Below are 24,180 nucleotides of genomic sequence, written 5' to 3' on the forward strand. Positions count from 1 at the left end.
AGAGAAATGGGAAAAGAGCGGAGCTTACTACAGAGATATGGGAGCAGAACAGAGCTTACTACAGAGATATGGGAGCAGAACCGAGTTTACAACAGAGATAAGGGAGCAGAACCGAGTTTACAACAGAGATAAGGGAGCAGAACCGAGTTTACAACAGAGATAAGGGAGCAGAATCGAGCTTACTACAGAGATATGGGAGCAGAACCAAGCTTACTCCAGAGATATGGAAGCAGAACTGAGCTTACTACAGAGATATGGGAGCAGAACCGAGCTTACTCCAGAGATATGGAAGCAAAACGGAGCTTACTCCAGAGATATGAGTGCAGAACCGAGCTTACACCAGAGATATTGGAGCAGAACCGAGCTTACTAGAGAGATAAGCCTGCCACAGTCCCACCGCCCGCTCTTGGAAAAACTCATCTTCTACACCACGTCCTCATTAATCTATTAACAGTTCCCAGCAAACACCAGATCACATACATAACCAGCAGCTTTTGTTTTGGCCAAAAGAATTTTTAAGCCACCACCACAACAAGGTAGACTCTTTTGGCCCGGGCCATATTCTAGTCTTACTTATTAAACATTTCCTAAAATATCCAATACTCTTTTTAGGTTTATTTCTATTTATTTTTCTTTAAGGGAATGAGTGGCATATATTTTTTAGAATGACCATTAATACCACATACAAGGGACAAAAACTGTCACACCATGACCAGACCATATATTACCACCACATAGCGACCGAATAATACCATATATAAGGAACAAATACCTCCATACCATGACCAGACCACATATTACCATCACATAGTGCCAAATAATACCACATACAGGGAGAAATACCGCCACACCATAACCAGATCACATACAACCACCATATAGTGACCAAAGACTACAATACAGATCATTAATAAAAAATTACACAACACTAATGCCATTATACACAGGAGCTTTGTATATAGTGTACAGGTAATACAGAGCTCATCAGTGACATTATACACAGGAGCTCTGTATACAGTGTCAGTGTCCAGGTAATACAGTGATTACCTGTGACATTATACACAGAAGCTCTGTATATAGTGCACAGTGAACAGGTTATAGTGTATAGTGTCAGTGTACAGGGAGCACACTGACTCACCAGTGACGTCTCCAGCTGATGTCCCTCATCTTTGCTTTTCTTTTTTATGCAGGGCAGACGGCCATCATTTCTTTCAGCTAGGACTCGTCTCTGCGTAAAATAACACAAAGTTACCTTGAGCACGGCTTCCATAGCACATTCCCATTTTTCCCCTTTCTTCTACACTACACATCTAAATACAGACGTGCACCCACCATTAATATATAATAATCCACCATTCCAAATATAAATTATAATTCAACACTGCGCCCCCACCAACAATAAATAGCAATTTCCCCACCTAATATATACATTAATTAGCCCCGTACTCTTCCACCAATTCATTACCAGTCACTGCATCCTCAATGTCCCCCAATATGTGCCTCCCGCTCCCCCAATTCGTTATATTTATATGCCCCTTCCGCCCCAATTCATTGTCATGTCTTTCTCTCCCACCCTCTATTCATTATCAACTGCTCTACCCCACATTCAATACATCATTTAGTCCCATCACCCTGAAAACTCATTATTTGTTCCCCCCCAGGTCCTCATTTGTTCTCCCCATCCCCCACCTTCAATTCAATTGCTGTCCCCGTCCCTCATTTCATCATTTGCAGTCCCCCTCACTTCATCATTCGCTGTCCCCCTTCCCCCCTCTCTTCATCATTTGCAGACAGTCCCCCATTCTCCCCCCATTTCATGTGCAGTCCCCCATTCTCCCATTTCATGTGCAGTCCCCTTTCGTTCATGTGCAGTCCCCTATCCCCCTCACTCACATCATCATATGCAGCCCCCCTCCGTCATTTGCAGCCCCTTCCAACATTTGCAGGCCCCATTACATTATTTGCAAATTGCAGAACCCCCCTCCATCATTTTCATCCACCCTTTCATCATTTTCAGCACCCCCTCCATCATTTGTAGCCCCCCTTCATCATTGGCAGCACCCCCTCCATCATTTGCACTGCAGCCCCCTACATCATTTGCAGCCCCACTATCATTTCCAGCACCGCCTCCATCATTTGCTGGCCTGCTCCATCATTTCCAGCACACCCCTCCATCACTTCCAGCACCCCCTCCATCATTTCCAGCACCCACTCCATCATTTCCAGCACACCCCTCCATCATTTCCAGCACACCCCTCCATCATTTGCATCCACCCTTTCATCATTTTCAGCACCCCCTCCATCATTTCCAGCACCCCATCCATCATTTCCAGCACACCATCCATCATTTCCAGCACCCCTCCATCATTTCCAGCACCCACTGCATCATTTCCAGCACACCCCTCCATCATTTGCATCCACCCTTTCATCATTTCCAGCACCCCCTCCATCATTTCCAGCACCCCATCCATCATTTCCAGCACCCACTCCATCATTTCCAGCACACCCCTCCATCATTTGCATCCACCCTTTCATCATTTTCAGCACCCCCTCCATCATTTCCAGCACCCCATCCATCATTTCCAGCACCCACTCCATCATTTCCAGCACACCCCTCCATCATTTGCATCCACCCTTTCATCATTTTCAGCACCCCCTCCATCATTTGTAGCCCCCCTTCATCATTGGCAGCACCCCCTCCATCATTTGCACTGCAGCCCCCTACATCATTTGCAGCCCCACTATCATTTCCAGCACCGTCTCCATCATTTGCAGCCCACTCCATCATTTCCAGCACACCCCTCCATCATTTCCAGCACCCTCTCCATCATTTGCAGCCCACTCCATCATTTCCAGCCCCCTCCATCATTTCCAGCACACCCCTCCATCATTTCCAGCATCCCCTCCATCATTTCCAGCACACCCCTCCATCATTTCCAGCACACCCCTCCATCATTTCCAGCACCCCCTCCATCACTTGCAGCCCCCCTCCATCATTTCCAGCACCCCTCCATCATTTCCAGCACCGCCTCCATCATTTGCAGCCCCCTCCATCATTTCCAGCACCCTCCATCATTTCCAGCACCCCCTCCATCATTTCCAGCACCCCTCCATCATTTGCAGCCCCCTCCATCATTTCCAGCACCCCTCCATCATTTGCAGCCCCCTCCATCATTTCCAGCACTCCCTCCATCATTTCCAGCACCCCCTCCATCATTTCCAGCACACCCCTACATCATTTCCAGCCCCCTCCATCATTTCCAGCACCCCTCCATCATTTCCAGCACCCCCGCCATCATTTCCAGCACACCCCTCCATCATTGCCAGCACCCCTCCATCATTTCCAGCACCCCTCCATCATTTCCAGCACCCCTCCATCATTTCCAGCACCCCCTCCATCATTTCCAGCACCCTCCATCATTTCCAGCACCCCCTCCATCATTTCCAGCCCCCTCCATCATTTGCAGCCCCCTCCATCATTTGCAGCACCCCCTCCATCATTTCCAGCACCCTCCATCATTTCCAGCACCCCCTCCATCATTTCCAGCCCCCTCCATCATTTCCAGCACCCCTCCATCATTTCCAGCACCCCCGCCATCATTTCCAGCACACCCCTCCATCATTGCCAGCACCCCTCCATCATTTCCAGCACCCCTCCATCATTTCCAGCACCCCTCCATCATTTCCAGCACCCCCTCCATCATTTCCAGCACCCTCCATCATTTCCAGCACCCCCTCCATCATTTCCAGCCCCCTCCATCATTTGCAGCCCCCTCCATCATTTGCAGCACCCCCTCCATCATTTCCAGCACCCTCCATCATTTCCAGCACCCCCTCCATCATTTCCAGCACCCTCCATCATTTCCAGCACCCCCTCCATCATTTCCAGCACCCTCCATCATTTCCAGCACCCCCTCCATCATTTCCAGCCCCCTCCATCATTTGCAGCACCCCCTCCATCATTTCCAGCACCCCTCCATCATTTCCAGCACCCCCTCCATCATTTCCAGCACCCTCCATCATTTCCAGCACCCCCTCCATCATTTCCAGCCCCCTCCATCATTTCCAGCACCCCCCCTTTCATCATTTGCAGCCCCCTCCATCATTTCCAGCACCCCCCCCCTTTCATCATTTGCAGCACCCTTCATCATTTCCAGCACCCCCCCTTTCATCATTGGCAGCCCCCTCACCCATTTGCAGCCCCCCTTTCATCATTTCCAGCACCCCTCCATCATTTGCAGCACCCACTCCATCATTTCCAGCCCCCTCCATCATTGGCAGCCCCCTCACCCATTTGCAGCCCCCTTCATCATTTGCAGCCCCCCTTTCATCATTGGCAGCCCCCTCACCCATTTAATTCATTTGATAAAGAAAAAGAAAACGTTTTTCATACTTACCTCACCAGTGATCCCCAGCAGGCACAGCTGCAGCTCCTCTTGTCATGGCAGACGCTGTACCTGGAAGGAGCCCGCCATGCATTGTATCACTTTCAGCAGTGAATCAGCTAGACTGTATGGGCTGTAGTCAGGACCTGCAAGGAGCCCCTACATTCTAGCTACAGCCATGTCACATGACCAGAAGTCCAGGGAGGGCGGAGGGAGAGAGGCGGAGCTGCGCAGCTGTCAAGGTAAAGGGCCTTTTACACTAAGCAACGCACCAGCGATAACGATAGCGATCCGACCAGGCATAGATCGCTGTTGTGTCGTTACGTGATCGCTAGATAGCTTTCAAACAGTCCACTCTCGTCAACGACTCTAGAGAGATCAGCGATCTGCATAGCGACCTCGTTGCTCGTTGAGTACCTTTCACATTACTAAACAAAAAACGATTCAGACCTCGGTGGGCGTGCTTCAGCGTTTAATTTACAACGCCCCCCAAAGCGCCGATTGGTGGTCACCGCTGCGCTGTCATTGGCCGGCGGCGTCATTAAAGAGGACGTAATAGCGTTACAGTTTAAATCTCTGGAGCGCCGTGGTTAGCTTCTAAACCAGCATTTTTCTCCCTAGAGACAAAAGTGCATTTTTGGTTAGATTTCGCTATTCGTCCTTCAGCAACCCTCTTGAAGAATCATCATCGTTGGTTATTTTCAAATACCTCCATTTTTAAGATCATCTTAAGAATCAACAGTGCAAATTTTTTTATATTTTTTCTCCATAACTTTCGGAATTTTCGCAACGTCAAAGGTAAGTGTATTTTGGTTCCAAAGTTTTATTTTTTTTTTTTTATGCCCTTTTTTTTTTTGTTTTATTTTATCGTTTTATTTTAGTTTAGTGTAGAAACCGCGCCCGCCCCCATTTTTGTAATTGTTGAACGGGATACCTTTGTAGGACAGCGACCAAGCTTATGCGATTCAAACTCTTTTTTATTGTGTCTATGTTCATTTTGTCCATATGCACATGTCCGAGCAGCCATTTTAGTTTTGAAACCGTGCCCGCCCCCATTTTTGGAATGGTTGAACGTGATACCTTTCTAGGACAGCGACCTAGCTTATGCGATTCAAACTCTTTTTTATTGTGTCTATGTTAATTTTGTCCATATGCACATGTCCGAGCAGCCATTTTAGTTTTGAAACCGCGCCCGCCCCCATTTTTGTAATTGTTGAACGGGATACCTTTCTAGGACAGCGACCAAGCTTATGCGATTCAAACTCTTTTTTATTGTGTCTATGTTCATTTTGTCCATATGCACATGTCAGAGCAGCCATTTTAGTTTTGAAACCGCGCCCGCCCCCATTTTTGGAATTGTTGAACGGGATACCTTTGTAGGACAGCGACCAAGCTTATGCGATTCAAACTCTTTTTTATTGTGTCTATGTTCATTTTGTCCATATGCACATGTCCGAGCAGCCATTTTAGTTTTGAAACCGCGCCCGCCCCCATTTTTGGAATTGTTGAACGGGATACCTTTGTAGGACAGCGACCAAGCTTATGCGATTCAAACTCTTTTTTATAAAATGTATGTCCGTACCTAAATGAAAGAGTTCTCACCATTTCCTTTCTTTTTTATTACAGATGGCATCAAGTAGCCAAGTTGCAAACAGCCACGACTTCATACGCCTATTTATTGAGATGTATCGGTCATTGCCCTGCCTCTGGAAGGTGAAGTCTCCAGACTACAGTAACAAATACAAGAAGAAGGTTGCATATGAAAAACTTGTACATCTATATCAAGAAAATCACCCTAGCGAAACGGTTGATGAGGCTGTTATTAAAAAAAAAATTCAAGCTCTACGCACTGTGTTCAAGAAGGAATTGAACAAGGTGGAAAAGTCTACAAGGTCTGGGGCGGGTACCGATGAAGTGTATGTTCCGAAGTTGTGGTACTACAACTTGCTGGAGTTTACGCGAGACCAGGAAATCCCCAGGGTTATGCACTGTTCTATGTCACTGCCACAAGAGGAAGAAACAGTGACACGGCCTGATTCCCCTCTAGTCGATGTAAGTATGTTTTGGGTTTCCCTCCAATAAGCTATGATACATATATATGTACATGGTACAGTTGAGTTTTATTCATTAAGTTGATGATTTGAAACTTTGTTCACAGCTGATACCTCTTCATTTTAATTTGGTTTATCATAACATAATTTCTACAAATTGTCGATGTCAGTACATAGCCAGTACCAATGTTCACACCCCCTCTTAATAAATTATTGTTATGTGTTTACAAAACACACGTTTTACTTTTTCTGTGTTTTAACCTTGTTTTTCTGTTCTTGCAGCATGTAACAGAAGAGGTGTCACCTACACCATGTGTAATTCCTGAAACCCCTGCAACATCAAACCCAACCGACGAGGAGGCAGAGGAGGCAAGTGTGTCCGTGGGTGCGTACACTGTGCAAAGGCGTAACCCTGTGAGTAGAAAAAGAAAGGCCACCGCTCCACCTTTTCCTGAGTTTGTCGATATAGCAAAGAACATATTGGTGCTGCAGGAAAAGCAAGCCATTGGGGGCTTTGCACACATGGTGGACGAAAGACTTCGGTCTCTGGACGTTACGCAAAGGCTTCAGGCTGAGAGAATTATATTTGAAGCGCTAAATAAAGCTGCTGTTGGACAACTAAAAGACAGTTATATTCTGGTGGATTCCCAAGCAATGTCAATAACCCCATGGCCGCAGACACAAGAACTGGTAACAAGCACGCCAAGAAGGGTGATTCAGCCGCTACACAGCATGAACTTTGGAACCCCACATTTGCAGTCTGGCCCATTCATAAATCCTGGAAGGCAGCAACTGAATGACTCAGACTTTAGTTACACTCAATTATAGTTTTTATGTTTACTTGTTGTATTAACAAAATTGTTTGGTTTTTCTTTTTTGTTTGTTTATAAAAAATAAAAATTGAAATTTAAATTTTTGCATTACACATGACTACAATTTCAAGTCCTTTCTAGACTGAGACAAAAATTGTTTTGCCAATTAGGCTTTTTAATTTCTTTCTTTAAGACTGATTTTTAAACAAACCATTGTAGTTTAACATATGTCAACATGACATAGACAATTTTTTTAAACAAAAAAAAAAAAAATTAAATGTTATCACCCTGCGGTTGGGCTGCCACAAATTGGTCCAGCATCACTCCGAGTTGGTGTAACGCAGACATCGCCCTCCTGTGTGCTGCCAAGAGTTCAGGTAAGGTTGGTATTTCTGTTAAGGAAATTTACATTGTTGATGGCGGTTTTGTAAATGTGCATGCATACGGTGCCATAGCATGTGGAGCAGCATATGGTGGCATAATGTGGTTTTGGTAGCAAATGGGGCCATATCCTATGGATCGCAATATGGGGCCATAGTGTTAAGTGGCAGCAGATGGGTGCATACGGTTCATGCTTGTGGTCAAACACTTACGTTTTTGTTGCGCCTCTGACTCTTCAGATGAGGAGATAACAGCCCTTCCACGTCGAGTGGCAACACGTACTAGAAAAGAAAATGTCTAAATAAAGAATATGCCAGCAACTGTTACACAAATTATAAATTCTCACATGCCTAAAAAATAAAAAAAATAAAAAATTGATTACCGGAGGTCGAGTCAGCTCCAGCTTCCCGGAGTGATACTGGAGAAAACACACCAATTGGGGATGAAGTGGAGGAAGCAATTTGTGGTTGAGGCGTTGAGGGGGGCGAGGGGGTCCTTACGGGCTCAGGTATCTAAAAATATGAAATTGAGCATTGAACATTTCCAAAGCGGTGAAAACATAAAAAAAAAGAAACGGTATTGTAATACTCCATTATTGTTTCCTCCCTGGAATAAACTTTGGTTTTTATTTACCGTTCGGCTTATGTGAACCATGACTTCTTCCCCCCCCCCCTATTCTTGTAATTTTCAACCCAATAAAAATACTAATAACATGAACAAACGCATTTTATACACTTACGGACTCTGCTTCAGGAGATGCTTGCACCGACGGGCTTACGTGTGCTGCGGGGGCTGTTGGTGCTGCAGGTGCTGATGGTGCCGGGGCCGCCGCATGCGCCGCTGTTTGGAAAAAAACAAAACTGAGCGCAAAACCACTTATATTTGGGTTGTGCAATTTCACATGTGCGAATCAAAAAATATTTTTTTTTTTTTTACACTGTAAACCCTGTTGAAAAAAAAAAAAAAATAAAAAAAACATATGTTTAAAACATACTATGTGGAACACTCACCTCGGTCCCTCCGCACTTGTTGTTGGAGGCTGTTGAGGAGGTCTCTTGAGCGAAAGCGCAGATCTGCCAGTTTTTTCCTGATTTGCGTTGTGGTGCGCTCAACTCCGAACCGTCGTAACAGTCCTCGCCTGATCCTCCGCAACACAGCCCGCTTGTGTCTCATGGGGTGTGCATGCGCCTGTCCACACGCATAATCGCGCCTCTCCATCTCCTGTACCAGGAAACGCATTTCGGCCTCCCCCCACGGTGTAGCTCTCTGTCTACCAGCCATTGCTTCCTGTTTTGCTTTCACAACGCAGCAGGGACGGCCACAAGAACGTCGTGACGTCACGACGTTTTCCCGCCTCATTTGGTGACGCTACTGCGTACTTTTAGTTATGGTACTACTGCGCGCTTATCGGTGACGCTATAGAGTCCACTTAAGGGCGGTTGTAAAATGGCGTGTTAACGGATCGCTACAGTGCTGATACTGTGTCGCAGGGCTATGTTATCTTTTTTTTCTTTTAAAAACCAGTAACACTTTGAAAAGTAGCAACTATGTGAATTTATTGTTGTTTTTATCACACAAGAATGAAATAAACACGTTAAATAAACACTTTTGCTGTCTAGATTTCATGCTGCCAAGTAACAGCACCAGGCCCATTAAAATATTGGCAGTATTGGTCCCTGCAGGCCTTAGCATCATCACGGTTTCTTCCCCTTGCCAGTGCTTGAAGTCCAGGTACTGCGGGATCATTGTCGCGCCACCTACCAAGAAGAACCTGACCATTTGTAGTGTCAACAGAGTCCACAAAGGCAGGCGGAGTGTAATCATTTGCATCACGGCGCCGCAGAAAATTGTGCAGCACGCAACAAGCCATAACGACCGAGTCAATGGATTCCAACTTTAGGTTTATGGGTGTGTGGAAAATCCGAAAGCGGCTGGCCATGATGCCAAACGCATTCTCAACAACCCTTCATGCCCTTGACAAACGGTAATTAAATATACGTGTTTGCTCCATCACACTTTTTTGTTGGTACGGTTTCAGCAGATTCGCATGCAGCGCGAAGGCTTCATCACCAACAAAAACAAAGTTGAGGTTGGCGGTTGTCTCTGTGTTGGGAGGCAGGTTCAGGTCACAATTGGTCAATCGCTCTCCAAAAAGTGTATGTTCTAACACTCCACCATCTGAAACCCTGCCGTTCATGCCAACATCAACATTTATGAACTCGTAGTTTGCATTAACAAGGGCCATAAGGATTACACTAAAATAGCCCTTATAATTGTAAAAATAGGATCCACTGTTCGGCGGTTGGGTGATCCTCACATGTTTACCATCCAAAGCCCCCCCACAGTTTGGGAACTGCCAAAGCCGCTCAAAATCAGAGGCAATATTTTTCCACTCCGCCACTGTTGTAGGAAACTGGATGTAGCTCCTGAGGCTTTGAACTATGGCATTGCATGTTTCAGGAATCAAACTGCTGAGCAGTGACAAAGAAACGGCAGAAGAAAATTGCAGATCTTTCAGTGATCGTCCGGTGGCCAGGAATCTCAGCGTCACGGTCAATCGTTCGTCTACCGGCACAGCAGCTCGCATTTTGGTATTTCTCCTTTCAATCAATGGCGTCACCCTGGCTAGTAAAAATTTGAAAGAGTCCTCTGACATCTGCAGATAGTTCTTGAAATCCTGAGGATTGTTCTCCTGCAGTTCTCTTACGAGCTGCATGTGTGAGAATTCGGACCTCTTCGCCAACCACTCTCTGGTCCACATGCGCCGCTTTCTTTTGGACCGCCTCTCTTGCATCTGTGCCTCTTCATGTAGCCGACCAGCCTCCAACACCAAAGCAGCAGCCACAATAGCACGCTCTGCGCCGTTCATGATATACAAACTGCAACATAAAATAAAATCAATAGACGATTTGGTAACAAGAGCTTCATTTGTATAAAGCCAACACAATAATCATTAACAGTATTACTCTAAAAAAAAAAGGCATGTTACTATTGAAATACATACCTGGCAAACAGAGTTGTTCTTTTGATGAATAAAATGAATCCACTAATAAAAGCGCAATAGCGATTGCAATAGGGACGCCGAAGCAACCGCGCTGTGAAAGCCGTTAAAATATAAACGCTGTAGCGACTCACACTGGAACGTTTAAGCCAAACCGGTTAACATCCAATATGCATGGGAACAAAGTGTTGAATGAGGTGTTCCAGCGTTGTCTTTTATAGCTTTTTTGTCAGATACATTTCCCACATTGTCAGCGCTGTGAAGACCAATAGGGAAGAGGAGGCGTGGCCGGTAAGTCACGCCTGTGTCGCTGAGCCATGCGTCGTTATTGACGTCGCTCATCGTTTTTAAAGCTTCAAACACAACGATAATTACTGGACAGCGGGACGTCAGCGATGGAAAAATGTACCTGCACATTCGAGCACGATCAGCAATAGCCAACGGGGGGTCCGGTCACTGCTACCTTTCACACTTAACGAGATCGCTAGCGTGATCGCTGTCGCGTCACAATATCGGTGTCGCTTGAGCGATATCATTAGCGATCTCGCTTAGTGTAAAACCCCCTTAAGACAGCTATGCACAGCGCAGAGAAAGCTGCCGGCCCACGTGTGCGCCTGGGGGGGGAATATGCCTCCCTGCCACCCGGCCCAGCCCGCCCCTGCAACACAGGTGGTACGAGCGACCACCAGTGAGTGACAGTGACATTCGGGGGCGGGGCCCACCGAGGGATCCAAGTTGTGTGGGGTCAGGAGGGGTTTACAAGGTGGATGTAGCAGAGCCGTGTGTGTTCTTGTGTGGGGTCAGGAGGGGTTTACAAGGTGGATGTAGCAGAGCCGTGTGTGTGCTTGAGTGGGGTCAGGAGGGGTTTACAACGTGGATGTAGCAGAGCCGTGTGTGTACTTGTGTGGGGTCAGGAGGGGTTTACAAGGTGGATGTAGCAGAGCCGTGTGTGTACTTGTGTGGGGTCAGGGAGGGGTTTTACAAGGTGGATGTAGCAGAGCCGTGTGTGTACTTGTGTGGGGTCAGGGAGGGGTTTACAAGGTGGATGTAGCAGAGCCGTGTGTGTACTTGTGTGTGGTCAGGAGGGGTTTACAAGGTGGATGTAGCAGAGCCGTGTGTGTACTTGTGTGGGGACAGGGAGGGGTTTAACAAGGTGGATGTAGCAGAGCCGTGTATGTTCTTGGGTGGGGTCAGGAGGGGTTTACAAGTTGTACGGAGCAGAGCCGTGTGTGTACGAGGTGTATGGAGCAGAGCCGTGTGTGTACGAGGTGTACGGAGCAGAGCCGTGTGTGTACGAGGTGTACGGAGCGAAGCCGTGTGTGTGTACGAGGTGTATGGAGCAGAGCCGTGTGTTTACGAGATGTACGGAGAAGAGCCGTGTGTGTACGAGGTGTACGGAGCGAAGCCGTGTGTGTGTACGAGGTGTATGGAGCAGAGCCGTGTGTGTACGAGGTGTATGGAACGGAGCCCTGTGTGTACGGAGCTGAGCCATGTGTTTATGGAGCGGAGCAGAACCGGGGGTGTACGGAGTGAAGCTGCGTGTGTACAAGGTGTACGGAGCGGAGCCGTGCATGTACAAGGTGTATGGTGGGGAGCATTTATACCTCCCGAGTCTCAACTGTCCCGGATCCAGCGAGACAGTCCCGATTTTGAGAGAGAGAGACTGCCCCAGCCGGGAGCATACTTTCCCCGCGGGACACAGGAGTACACAGCGGAGCCCCAAGGAGCAATTTAAAACTTGCACGTAACGTTCTACCGGAAGTGATGTGCTGGAAGCTGGCCAGAAATTAGGTCATTTCAGTAGGAGATTGTGACGGAACCATGGAGGCACTTCAGGGAATGCTTCAGATCCATCACCGTGTCCTCCTCTGACAGCGGACAGCGAGATCGCCCTGGAATCGGGGATGTCGGCCATGTGAGCGGATCATGATATGTCCTGCACCAGGAGGCTCAGGTAGGCACTACAATGGGAGCTGGGCTGCTATAGTATCTTAATAGAATTTTTCTTTCTCTGTTTCTTTCTCTCTCTGTTCTTTCTCTCTAATCTTTTTTTTCTCTCTCTCTGTTCTTTCGCTCTCTGTTCTCTTTCTTTCTTTCTGTCTCTGTTCTTTCTCTCTGTCTGTTCTCTCTTTCCTCTCTTTCTTTCTCTCTCTGTTCTTTCTTTCCCCTCTTCCTCTCTGTTCTTTCCCCTCTTTCTTTTTCTCTCTACCTCTCTGTTCTTTCTTTCCCCTCCTTTTTCTCTCTCCCTGTTCTTTTTTTCTGTCAACTCTTTTTCTCTCTCCGTTCTTTCTTTCCCCTTTTTTCTCTCCCTCTCTGTTCTGTATTCCCCTCTTTCTTTCTCTTTCTTTCTTTCTCTCTCTGTTCTTTTTTTCTGTCCACTCTTTCTTTCTCTTTGTTCTTTTTCTTTCTTTCTTCTTTCTCTCTGTTCTTTCTTTCCCCTCTTTCTCTATCTGTTCTTTCTTTCTTTACCCTCTTTCTTTCTCTTTCTTTCTGTTCTTTTCTTTCTCTCTCTGTCCTTTCTTTCTCTGTTCTTTATTTTCTTTCTTTCTTTCTCTGTTCGTTCTTTCTATGTTCTTTCTTTATTTCTCTCTCTGTATCTTTCTCTGTTCTTCCTTCCATTCTTTCTCTTTCTTTCCCCTCTCTTCTTTCTTTCATGCGTACACTACTAATCAGTAGCCTCCATCACATGAACGTGTTTTGCCACAGAGCGAGTGTCCGTGTGGATCACATGCGTGTCCGTGTGATCCACACAGAGAGAAGTCCGTTTTTGGCCGTCACCACGGATGTCACACGGCATGAGTCGTGGTATGTGTTAAGGGGGGGCCAACTGAGACTTTTTCGCCCGGGGCCCTCAAAAACCTGGAGCCGGCCCTGCCCAGGGGTGGGATTCAGCGGGTTCTCCCCGGATCGGTGGAACCGGTTGTTAAAAAAGCAGCCAGTTCCCCGAACCAGGGAGATTCACAGCCGCGATCCGGTACTTTGATGTTCCTGCAGTGCAGCCGGCAAGGAGCAGGAGCAGAGGAGGACTCTTGCTCTGCTTCCTAGTCCCGCCCGCCGCGCCGGATACCGAGCATTGATACATCGGGTCGTTCTCTGCTCTGTCTCTGACTACCGGACAGAGCACAGCACACCCCGGAGGCCCCCACCCCGCGCACTGATTCTTGCGCGCAGTGCGGCATTGGCGGGTAACTGGAGCTCGCTGGAGGAGTCACCGCCACTGCCCAGACTTGTCAAGTCAATGTGAGCTGAGCCCAGGCAGCGTGACGGACCGGTGATTTGCGCACACCCGGAGGAGCAGGACGGGCGGTGCGGGGCCTGGCCATCCAGGAGGCCTCAACCGCGGCCGTGGGATTACAGTGACAGTCTTCTTCTTCTTCAGAGTCAGACGCGTTGCAGCCTGTCGCCTGTGTATCTGGTACACAGGCCAACGCCGGGTCAGTGAGTTACTGTCTGTATGTGCTGCATATTGGGGACCTGTGCTGCCTACTAGGGACCTGTGCCTATTGGGGACCTGTGCTGCCTATTAGGGACCTGTGCTGCCTACTAGGGACCTGTGCCTGCCTATTGGGGACCTGTGCTGCCTACTAGGGACCTGTGCCTGCCTATTAGGGAACAATGCTGCCTATTAGGGACCTGTGCCTGCCTATTGGGGACCTGTGCCTGCCTATTGGGGACCTGTGCTGCCTATTGGGGACCTGTGCTGCCTATTGGGGACCTGTGCTGCCTATAGGGACCTGTGCTGTCTATTGGGGATCTGTGCTGCCTATTGGGGACCAATGCTGCCTATAGGGAACAATGCTGCCTATTGGGGACCTGTGCTGCCTATTGGGATCTGTGCTGCCTATTAGGGAACAATGCTGCCTATTAGGGACATGTGCCTGCCTATTGGGGACCTGTGCCTGCCTATTGGGGACCTGTGCTGCCTATAGGGACCTGTGCTGTCTATTGGGGACCTGTGCTGCCTATTGGGGACCAATGCTGGCTATAGGGAACAATGCTGCCTATTGGGGACCTGTGCTGCCTATTGGGGACCTGTGCTGCCTATTGGGTACAATGCTACCTATTGGGGACCTCTGCTGCCTATTGGGACCTGTGCTGCCTATTGGGGACCTGTGCCTGCCTATTAGGGACCAATGCTGCCTATTGGGGACCAATGCTGCCTATTGGGAACAATGCTGCCTATTGGGGACCTGTGCTGCCTATTGAGGACCTGTGCTGCCTATTGTGGACCTTTGCTCCCTATTTGGGACCAATGCTGCCTATTGGGGACCAATGCTGCCTATTGGGGACCTGTGCTGCCTATTGGGGACCTGTGCTGCCTATTGGGGATGTGTGCTACCTATTGGGAACCTGTGCTGCCTATAGGGACCAATGCTGCCTATTGGGGACGTGTGCTACCTATTGGGGACCTGTGCTGCCTTTTGGGGACCTGTGCTGCCTATTGGGAACCTGTGCTGCCTATTGGGAACCTGTGCTGCCTATAGGGACCAATGCTGCCTATTGGGGACCTGTGCTGCCTATTGAGGACCTGTGCTGCCTATTGGGGACCTTTGCTCCCTATTTGGGACCAATGCTGCCTATTGGGGACCAATGCTGCCTATTGGGGACCTGTGCTGCCTATTGGGGACCTGTGCTGCCTATTGGGGATGTGTGCTACCTATTGGGGACCTGTGCTGCCTTTTGGGGACCTGTGCTGCCTATTGGGGAGTTGTGCTGCCTATTGGGAACCTGTGCTGCCTATAGGGACCAAAGCTGCCTATTGGGGACGTGTGCTACCTATTGGGGACCTGTGCTGCCTTTTGGGGACCTGTGCTGCCTATTGGGAACCTGTGCTGCCTATTGGGAACCTGTGCTGCCTATAGGGACCAATGCTGCCTATTGGGGACCTGTGCTGCCTATTGGGGCAGCTAATCGCCCGGGTACCGGGAGGCTTTCGCCGCTAAGACCGGCAGGCAGCAACGCTGCCTGGCTGGTCCGGGCGAATTTTAGCCCCTCCTGCAGATACGAACGCTTCGATTGGCTGGGCTGTGTAGCATCTACCATGGAACTCTTGTTGGGACAAAGTGATCACTATACCCCCTACGTCAATCCTTGGGGGTGTAGATTCCAAAATGGGGTCACTTTTTAACTTCAAAGTAACACAGGTCAGATTTGCAAAAAATGGCCTGGGCATTAAGGTGAAAACAGGCCTGCGGCCCTAAAGGATTAAATGAATCGTAGTGCGGAAAGATCTGCAGCATATGAACAACGGTGCAGCTTTTAGTAGAATTAGGATGCTGAAATGATGCAGATTTGGCGTGGGATATACGGCAAAAGAACCCATGGTGTAATTCCGCGGTCTCAAAGCCTAAATGTTGAGTTGTACATTACTGTAGGTGGGCCCCTAAAATTAATTCCCTTGGTGGGCCCTAGACACCCCAGTCCGACCCTGCACACACGTTCCGCTTTCTATGACTCGTACACACACGGCTCTGCTCCGTACACCTCGCACACACAGCTCCACTCAGTACACACATGGCTTCACTCTGTGAACTTCGTACACATGAGGCTCTGCTCCGTACACCTCGTACACAGGCGGCTCCGCTCCATACACACGCAGATCCACCCGGTACACACATGGCTCTACTCTGCTCCGTACACACGGCTCAGCTCCGTACACACAGGGCTCCGTTTCGTAAACCCCGTACATACCAGGCTCCGCTCCGTACAACCCATACACACGGCTCCGCTCCGTACACCCCTTACACACGCAGCTCCGCTCCGTACACACATGGCTCGGCTCCATACACACACGGCTCCACTCCGCACACCCCATACACACACGGCTCAGCTCCGTATACACGTGGCTCATCTCCGTACACACGCGGCTCTGCTCTGTACACCTCGTACACATGGCTCCACTCCGTACGCCTTGTAAACATATGGCTCCGCTCCGTACATTTTGTCACACAGGGCTCCGCACAATACACTTCGGAGCAGAGATGCGTTTGTACATACACCTCGTACACACGTGGCTCCGCTCCTTACACCCCGTACACACGGCTCCACTCTGTACACCTCGTACACATATGGCTCCGCTCCGTACTCCTCGTACACACGTGGCTCCGCTCCGTACACACGTGGCTCTGCTCCATACTCCTTGTACACATATGGCTCCGCTCCGTACACCTTGTACACACAGGGCTCCGTTCAATACACTTCGTACAAACGTATCTCTGCTCCTTACCCCTCGTACATACGGCTCCACTCCATACACCTCGTACACATATGGCTCCGCACGCCTCGTAAACACGGGCTCTGCTCCATACACATATGGCTCCGTTCCGTACACCTCATACACATATGGCTCCGCTCCGTACACCTCGTAAACATATGCCTCCGCACACCTCGCACACACGCGGCTCCGCTCCGTACACCTCGTACACACGCGGTTCCGCTCCGTACACCCCACACACATGCGGCTCCGTACACCCCGTACACACGTGGCTGTGCTACCTACACCCCGTACACAGGCGGCTCCGCTCTGTACACACGCATCTCCGCTCCGTACACCCCGTACACACACGGCTCAGCTCCGTACAACCTATACACACGGCTCCGCTCCGTACACCCCGTACACAAGCAGCTCCGCTCCATACACACGCGGATCCACCCGGTACACACATGGCTCTACTCTGCTCCGTACACACATGGCTCAGCTCTGTACACACAGGGCTCCGTTTCGTAAACCCCATACATACGCGGCTCCGCTCCGTACAACCCATACACACGGCTCCGCTCCGTACACCCCGTACACAAGTAGCTCCGCTCCGTACACACATGGCTCGGCTCCATACACACGCGGCTCCAGTCCGCACACCCCGTACACATGAGGATCAGCTCCGTATACCTCGTACACACGCGGCTCTGCTCTGTACACCTTGTACATATGGCTCTGCTCCGTACACCTTGTAAACATATGGCTCCGCTCCGTACACTTTGTACACACAGGGCTCCGCACAATACACTTCGGAGCAGAGATGCGTTTGTACGTACACCTCGTACACACGTGGCTCCGCTCCATACACGCCGTACACACGGCTCCACTCTGTACACCTCGTACACACGCGGTTCCGCTCCGTACACCTCGTACACACGTCGCTCCGCTCAGTACACACGTGGCTCCGCTCAGTACACGTGGCTCCGCTCCGTACACACGCGGCTTCGCACCGTACTCCTTGTACACATATGACTCCGCTCTGTACACCTTGTACACACAGGGCTCCGTTCAATACACTTCGTGCAAACGCATCTCTGCTCCATACCCCTCGTACACACGGCTCCACTCCGTACACCTCGTACACATATGGCGCGGCACGCCTCGTACACACACGGGCTCTGCTCCGTACACATATGGCTCCGCTCCGTACACCTCATACACATATGGCTCCGCTCTGTACACCTCGTAAACATATGCCTCCGCACACCTCGCACACACGCGGCTCCGCTCCGTACACATGCGGCTCCGTACACCCCGTACACACATGGCTCTGCTACATACACCCCGAACACAGGCGGCTCCGCTCTATACACACGCAGCTCAGCTCTGTACACACGCAGCTCAGCTCTGTACACACGCAGCTCCGCTCCGTACACCCTGTACACACGCGGCTCCTCTCCGTACACCCTGAACACACGCGGCTCCTCTCCGTATGCCTCATACACATACGGCTCTGCTACATCAACCCTGTAAACCTCTCCTCACCCCACACATAAACTTTACCTCATTCAGCATGATGACAAGCAGCACAGCAGCGTCCTGCAGTCACTGAGGGCCCTCATCATGTGACCCCTGACTCCTCCCCTCCTGTGACCTCATCACAGGTCCTGTGCACACAGGAGAAGAGATTAGAGAGCTACACTACTGCTCCAATCCCAGCGTGCCGCCGGCTGCCACGGCAACGCGGTCTCAGCCTGCAGTCAGTGCAGTGACTGAGTCCTGCCCCGCGCTGTGTCTACTGTGTGTGTGGCCGGCCGCTCACTCTCCTCTCCACTACCGTTTTTTTTTCAATCATGTATGTACACTCTGCGGCTGCTGGGCGGGCGTGCAAGTGGCACGGCCCTGTCTGATACTAATTAACCGGCCCGTGGGGCAAATGCCTCTATGCCATCCGGCCCAGCCCGCCCCTGCTCGAAGGCTCCCTTTTCTGGGAGCAGGTAAACCGCTTTTAAAGCCGGAGCTTCAGGAACAAGTTTTGGCTTTCATTGCTGACACAGCCTCAAGCTCTCTCGCCTCCTCTTCTGAAGTTTCAAAACATAAAAGCACTGAGTCGTCAGTGGAGGCTCCTGGTCAGGAACAACACCTTTCCTTGTGTCCTTCACCCCTACCAAAAGTGAAGGATGCGGCAGGCCACACTACAGATTACTCCATGGAGCTCTTTTCACATACCATGCCTTGGTTATCAAGTCAAATTGTGAATTCCCCAGACCAAGATGAATCTGACATGGAGTGTGGGTCGCCAGCCAGGGCAGTGGGGTTAATCAGTACCGGGCCGGTGTCTCAGAGGGATGTGTCACGGTGGTGGTGACCCGGTCTGTGGCCCTGGGCGTCCATCCAAAGGGGTGAATAACGTTTATAGGTGAATGATACGTGACGCCACCTGTGGTTTCTGATCAGATTGACCAGCGCTGCAGTGTCGCTTCTCTGAGACAGATGTTGTGGTGCAGCTAAGATGCAGAAGCCCTGCACAGGAAGGGCCATAGTCACAGGGCAGATGAAAGAGTTGGTAGATGGTGTGCAGTGCAGGATGTAGCAGAGCCGTGCACCAGGCGCAGGAGAAAAATGACAGACACAGTCGTGCAGTTCCTTTACCTGTACTTGGTAAGTGCCACCAGGACCCAGAGTACAGATGGAGAAGGAGTTGGTCAGCCTGGAAGCAAATTAGGAATTCTCTCTCTGCAGATAGGTAGTGTGGCCTCTGTTCTAGCGCTTATCTGAGGTACTCGCAGTACTGAGTTCACTGAAGTGCCCCCTGTTGACTCTCTTTTGGAACTTTCTCGTATGGCAGGCAGCCGTAGCCTTTTCCTTCTGGCTTACACTGCTGGGGCCTCCGAGCCTTAGTTGGGAACAGAGCATTTACAGCTGCTACTTCCCCCAGTTTCTGCTGCAGGACCGTCAATGTCCCTACAAACTCGGAGACCGGAATCCGGACCATGCGCTCCAGCTAGCAGTGAGCCTTAACTCTGCTCATCCTCCAGCTCCCCTTCTCATGTCCACACACTTCCCCTTCCCTTCATAGACTGCCCTAACTTCCCTCCTCCCGACCACAGAGAGCAACTCCTCAGCAGTCAGGTTCAGAGCTCTCCCTGCTGGCCTGGAGTGGGAACTGTGTTGTGTTGGTTTAACTGCTAGAGAGATCCTTCATTGCTCCCAAGCATGACATCACACTCCCTAGGAGGAAGGTAATGCCACTGTGGCGACCGTACTCCTGGGGGTGCCACAAGTGCACTAATGCCCAGCCACTGCTAGATGATTCTGCTGGTACATTGACCCAGACCACTACATTCCCCTCGCACTCTACACAGGCAGAATCTGACCTTGCTGAAACTCAGGTTCCCCTTCCCGCATACTATACCACGTTACACGGTGACAAAGAGGAAGGTGTAGATGAAAGTGCAGGTTCTTTGAGCAGGTGGGGGGGCATACTCATGGGCGACGGCACTGGCACAGGGCCCCTCATAGTACGCAAAAGTGTCTCTGCTTGAGGGCCCACCCGCTGTCAGACACACCGCCGTACTATGAGGGGCCCTGTGCCAGGGCCGTCGCCAACGAGTGGGCCCCCCCTGCTTGCTCAGGATCACAGCACTTGCAAAGTTGAAATACTTACCTCTCCCTGCTCCACCGCCGTGATGTCTTCCGCGTTTTTTAACAGTGACATTCTGGTCAGAGAGCGCGATGACATCATGTCTGTACGCTCTCTGCCTAAACAGTCCAAGTGCAGAGAGATGGAAGATGGGGACGACGAGGAGTCCAGAGTACAGGGATTCCTTAGCGAGGAGACTTATTTAATTGTTTTAAAGGTTGGGAGCAATTTTTGGGGAGCACTATACTCTGGAGAATGATATATGGGGCCCACCATACACTGCAGAATTCCAAAGGTGGACATAAGACACTGGAGCAGCATTTACAGGGCCCATTATACACTGGAGCATTAGAAATGGGGCCCATTATATATGGAGCATTATTTGGGCCCATAAGACACTGGAGCATCATCCATGGGGCCCATCATATACTGGAGCATTGTAAATGGGGCAGATTATATATGGAGCATTATTTGGACCAATCGTACACTAGAGCCTCATCCGTGAGGCCCATCATATGCTGGAGCTTTCCAAATGGGGGACATCAGACACTGGAGCAGCATTTACAGGGCCCATTATACCCTGGAGCATTAGAAATGGGGCCCATTATATATGGAGCATTATTTGGGCCCATAAGTCAGTGGAGCTTCATCCATGGGGACCAACATATACTGTAGCATTATGTGGAACTCATCTTATACTGTATCGAACATTATATGGGACAAATGATTCTGTATGGAGAAATATATGGGCCTCATTATTCTGTATGGCGTACTATGTGGTGGCCATAATACTGTATGGAGAAATATACTGTCCCTTTTTGGAGCTAATGGAGAATTTAAAATGGATATCAGTCATGTGATGTAAGAAGTGAAGTATTTTTCATTGTACTATACCGCTATTTATTTGCCGTATCAGAGGATCATGAATTGTAGCATGTGTTAAAGGAGCCCAGTGACACTCTTTGGCCCTGGGCCTACGAAAATCTGGAGCCAGCCCTACCCCCCCACACAACTTTTGTCAAATAACCCCCAGTTTTCAATGCCTATTATTATAAAGTAAATTAAGGTTGACAAGCTTAAGTAATAAGAATTGATGTTTTTGGCATTAAAATGGTCACTGTAGGTGTGTTTCCTGTCCTCCACTCACTGCCGACTTTTCTTCCCCATTGACTTACATTGGGTTTCGTGTTTCAGTCAGCCTTCGACTTTTCACAATAATCAGCCGATTGCGTTCGACCCGACTTTTGCGAAAGTCGGTTTTCATGAAACACGACTCTTCCTGAAAAAAGGCAAAGTTGCTCATCTCTAACGGGCAGTCCTCCTAATCGAATAGTAGGGGCGTGTAAAGGTCTGCTGACTGAGCACTGTGCTATATATATGTGTGACTTGTCCCCTATTGTAAGCTTCAACTGTCTGCAATTCTAATGCTAGGCAATCACCCCCTCCATGGATTGGTAGGCTGAGAGTGATTATTTCATAAGTATTTTGCACCTGTGTTACTCCCTTTATTAAGGGGTTCTGTTGCATTCTATTTGGGCTTCTTACTTTTTTGACCTTGGCTGGTAAATACAATTTCCTTTTTGTTATATTTATCTAATACTAGCTGAAGAGCCCGGCGCTGCCCGGGCATAGTAACTAACTGTGGTTAGTTATAGAAAATTATAATTATCCTTCATCCCATAGTCCCGTGCCCATATACCCATCATACATATATACGATCCCATAGGCCCGTGCCCATATACCCATCATACATATCCTCCATCCCATAGTCGAGTGCCCATATACCCATCACACATCCTTCATCTCATAGTCCCATGCCCATATACCCATCATACTTATCCTCCATCCCATAGTCCCGTGCCCATATACCCATCACACATCCTCCATCCCATAGTCCAGTGCCCATATACCCATCATACATATCCGCCATCTCATAGTCCCGTGCTCATATACCCGTCATACATCCTCCACCCATAGTCCCGTGCCCATATACATATCCGCCATCCCATAGTCCCATGCCCATATACCCGTCAAACATATCCTCTATCCCATAGTCCAGTGCCAATATACCCATCACACATCCTCCATCCCATAGTCCCGTGCCCATATACATATCCGCCATCCCATAGTCCCGTGCCCATATACCCATCACACATCCTCCGTCCCATAGTCCCGTTCCCATATACCCGTCATACATATCCTCCATCCCGTAGTCCGGTGCCCATATACCCATCACACAAACTCCATCCCATAGTCCCGTTCCCATATACTCATCACACATCCTCCATTCCATAGTCAACCATTATGACATCATAATGAGCGGCGGCAGGGCTTGCAACCTTTGATGACATCAGAGTCGCCATGGCAACCATTGTGACATCATAATGAGGGGCGGGGCTTGATACGCACACACTGCTTCCCCAGTATGCAAATAGGGGCATTGTGACATCACAATGAGGGGCGGGGCTTGACGCGCACACACTTTTTCCCCCAGTATGTAGATAGGCGCAAAATTGTTTGGTGAATTGGAACGCGCGGGGTTAAAATTTCGCCTCACAACATAGCTTAGGACGCTCTCGGGGTCCAGACGTGTCACTGTGCCAAATTTTGTGGCTGTAGCTGCGACAGTGCGGAAACCTATCCCGGACATACACACACACACACACATACATACATACATACATACATACACACATACATACACACTTTGAGCATTATATATAAGATATAAAGCTCAAAGTGTGTATGTATGTATGTATGTGTGTGTGTATGTATGTGTGTATGTCCAGGATATGTATGATGGGTATATGGGCACGGGACTATGGGATGGAGGATATGTGTGATGGGTATATGGGCACAGGACTATGGGATGGAGGATATGTATGATGGGTATATGGGCATGGGACTATGGGATGGTGGATATGTATGATGGGTATATGGGCACGGGACTATGGGATGGAGGATATGTATGACGGGTATATGGGCACGGGACAATGGGATGGCGGATATTTATAATGGGTATATGGGCACGGGACTATGGGATGGAGGATATGTATGACGGGTATATGGGCACGGGACTATGGGATGGCGGATATGTATGATGGGTATATGGGCACGGGACTATGGGATGGAGGACGTGTGATGGGCATATGGGCACTGGACTATGGGATGGAGGATATGTATGACGGGTATATGGGCACGGGACTGTGGGATGGAGGATGTGTATGATGGGTATATGGGCACGGGACTATGGGATGGAGTATGTGTGATGGGTATATGGGCATGGGACTATGGGATGGAGGATGTGTGATGGGTATATGGGCACTCGACTATGGGATCGTGGATATGTATGATGGGTATATGGGCACGGGCCTATGTGATGGAGGATAATTATAATTTGTTATAACTAACCACAGTTGGTTACTATGCCCGGGCAGCGCTGGGCTCTTCAGCTAGTAACTCATAAAAGAAATAACACAGGCTGTGTTTCCTCTAATATAGAGGTGTCTTTGTGTTAAGTTGTCTTTGTTATTGAAGTCATAGGAAACTGGGTAGAACCCGTTTGAAGGAATTCAGCATTAATTTATTACTTTGTTTTTCCCAACTTACATAACTTTTCCTTAGGTAATGTACTTAGCCATTCCCCTTTGTTTTGTAGCTGTAATAAACATGTGACTTGGCATCTGAGAGCACTTATTCTTGTGCTAG

The 24,180-nt window shown here is 49.2% G+C and overlaps 1 long non-coding RNA gene across 1 annotated transcript; it reads right to left on the reverse strand.

The window, feature by feature from the left end:
- Positions 1 to 7,524: 7,524 nt before the first annotated feature.
- LOC141085812 (uncharacterized) lies at positions 7,525 to 8,285 on the reverse strand. The gene is made up of 3 exons (XR_012231417.1): positions 8,012 to 8,285; positions 7,842 to 7,910; positions 7,525 to 7,640 (listed from the first exon to the last, which is right to left on the reverse strand). It is a non-coding gene; the product is annotated as an uncharacterized lncRNA (long non-coding RNA).
- Positions 8,286 to 24,180: the final 15,895 nt, after the last annotated feature.

Source organism: Dendrobates tinctorius, unplaced genomic scaffold, assembly GCF_039654945.1.
Source record: "Dendrobates tinctorius isolate UK_male_01 unplaced genomic scaffold, ASM3965494v1 ptg000007l, whole genome shotgun sequence".
NCBI classification, from domain to species: Eukaryota; Metazoa; Chordata; class Amphibia; order Anura; family Dendrobatidae; genus Dendrobates; species Dendrobates tinctorius.